The sequence below is a fragment of the Penaeus japonicus genome, unplaced genomic scaffold, assembly GCF_977035675.1.
Source record: "Penaeus japonicus unplaced genomic scaffold, GWHDUDI00000001_assembly GWHDUDI00000018, whole genome shotgun sequence".
Lineage (NCBI taxonomy): Eukaryota > Metazoa > Arthropoda > Malacostraca > Decapoda > Penaeidae > Penaeus > Penaeus japonicus.
Genome location: NW_028234420.1, coordinates 28581576 through 28584075, shown reverse-complemented (window position 1 = coordinate 28584075; position 2500 = coordinate 28581576).

Below are 2500 nucleotides of genomic sequence, written 5' to 3'. Positions count from 1 at the left end.
TCTTTCTTGGTTTTTCCTTTTTTTTTTTTTTTTGCTTGGTAGGTGTCTTGTTTTTCTTTGTTATTATTATCGTTATTAAAATTTTCTTTATTATTATTGTGATTATCATTGTTGTTATTGTTATTGTTATTATCTAAATCGTTATTTCTTAGTATGCTTATCATTATTATTATAATTAGTAGTATATTTTATCAAAACTATCATCACCATCATTATTATTATCATAACCATTATTATCATTACTATTATTATCATTATCCTCGATATCATTATCATCATCACTTTTATCATTATTATGATCAGTTTTATGATTATTATCATTATCATTATCCTTGTTTATTATTATGATCATTATCATCATCAGCATCGTTATTATTATAACTATCAATGTTATTATTATTAGTCAACTTTGAATTTATTGCTTTCATCTTGTATACGATTTCCAATGTTAATTCCAGTTTATATTAATCTTCCAGTTATTATCACAATCATTTTTTTCCATTTTCCATTTCTATTTTTTTCCTCATTCTTCTTCCTCTTCTACTTCTTTTATTATTATTGTCATTATTTTTTCTTTGTTTTCTCCCTTCTTTTTTATCTCTTTCTGTTCTAACCGTAATCGTTATTATTAACATTATCATCATCCACTCATGATCAATCTCGTATCATATCTAACGGATCTCTCTCTCTCTCTCTCTCTCTCTCTCTCTCTCTCTCTCTCTCTCTCTCTCTCTCTCTCTCTCTCTCTCTCTCTCTCTCTCTCTCTCTCTCTCTCTCTCTCTCTCTCTCTCTCTCTCTCTCTCTCTCTCTCTCTCTCTCTTAGAATGCTGAGGGTGATAATTTATACCGTTATATAGCTCACCTGATCTGTATGCTTGTGATTGATCCGCCTTTTGTTCTGTATATATTTCAACATGTCGACATACCTGTAAGGTTTTGTAAAATATATGTGAGCCCAAAGTGGAACTCTTTCTCTCTCTATATCTATCTATCTATCTATCTATTTCTCCCCCTCTCTCTCTCTCTCTTACTCTCTTTCTATCTATCTATCTATCTATCTCTATCTCTCTCTCTCTTACTCTCTCTCTCTCTCTCTCTCTCTCTCTCTCTTCTCTCTCTCCTCTCTCTCTCCTCTCTCTCTCCTCTCTCTCCTCTCTCCTCTCTCTCTCTCTCTCTCTCTCTCTCTCTCTCTCTCTCTCTCTCTCTCTCTCTCTCTCTCTCTCTCTCTCTCTCTCTCTCTCTCTCTCTCTCTCTCTCTCTCTCTCTCTCTCTCTCTCTCTCTCTCTTATATCTCTTAATATTCCACTTCATCATAATCATTCACCATAGCCAACATTACTAAAACAAATTTCCAAAGTCATCTTTTACGTCATCCTCATGGAATCATATGATGAGTCGAGTCTTCCGCCATGATGACTGAGCTGCTGTTATGGGCACTTCGTTTCTCTTAATATAAAGTCGGCAGTAATAATTATGTCAGTTTGTATCTGGTTTTATATAGCTGTCTAGTTGTCTGTCTGTTTAGTTGTTGATTTATCTTATTTTTCTTTCTGATTGTGTGATGGTACAGATATCTTTATGTGTGTATGTGTGTGTTGTGTGTGTGTGAGAGAGAGAGAGAGAGAAAGAGAGAGAGAGAGAGAGAGAGAGAGAGAGAGAGAGAGAGAGAGAGAGAGAGAGAGGTAAAGAGAGAGAGAGAGAGAGGGAAGGAAGGAGGAAATAGAACGGAAAGAAGAAAGAGAGAATGAGAGAGAAAAATAGATAAAGAAAGAGAGAGAGAGAGAATGCAAACAAACACAATACACGTAACGGAACAAAATCAGACACAATAGTAATCCCAGTCTTAAATGTGGACAATTATCCGCCCCAAGAATACGTGGGCGGAACACCAGGCGTCTGCGCCCTGTACTGGATCACCAAATATCATACGAGACGGCGCCCATCATAGTTTGCGAGTTGAAGTCACCTTGGACGGAACGGATGGAGGGGGGCGGGGGGGAGGGGGGAGGAATGGGGGTAAAGGAGAAAGAGAGAGAGAGAGAGAGAGAGAGAGAGAGAGAGAGAGAGTCATAAACAGATAGCCAGACATCTAGAGGAATACGACTAGACAGACGTCAAAGCGAAATAAAAAACAGACAAACATCAAAGCGAAACTAATAACAAACAAACATCAAGTCAGATACAGACAGACAAACAAGCTTCAAGAAACACAGACAAACCAACAGACATAGCCACCGAAAGAGACAAATAATAAAAAAAAAAGTCCATAAAAAGAGAACGAACTGAAACGACAACAGCAAATTCCCAGCGTCAACATTCTCGACTCGAACGGCCGACCAGCGGAATGACTCGTGACATCCGTTCTCTCCTTACAAATAAAGCGACAAAGTGGTCCCGCCATGAGCAGTCTCGAGCGAAAGGATAGTCGCTGTACCGTGAAGTTCTTTGGCGGAATTTACGGTCGAAGAGGAGAGGCGTGGGAAGGGGGTGGTGGGTAGGT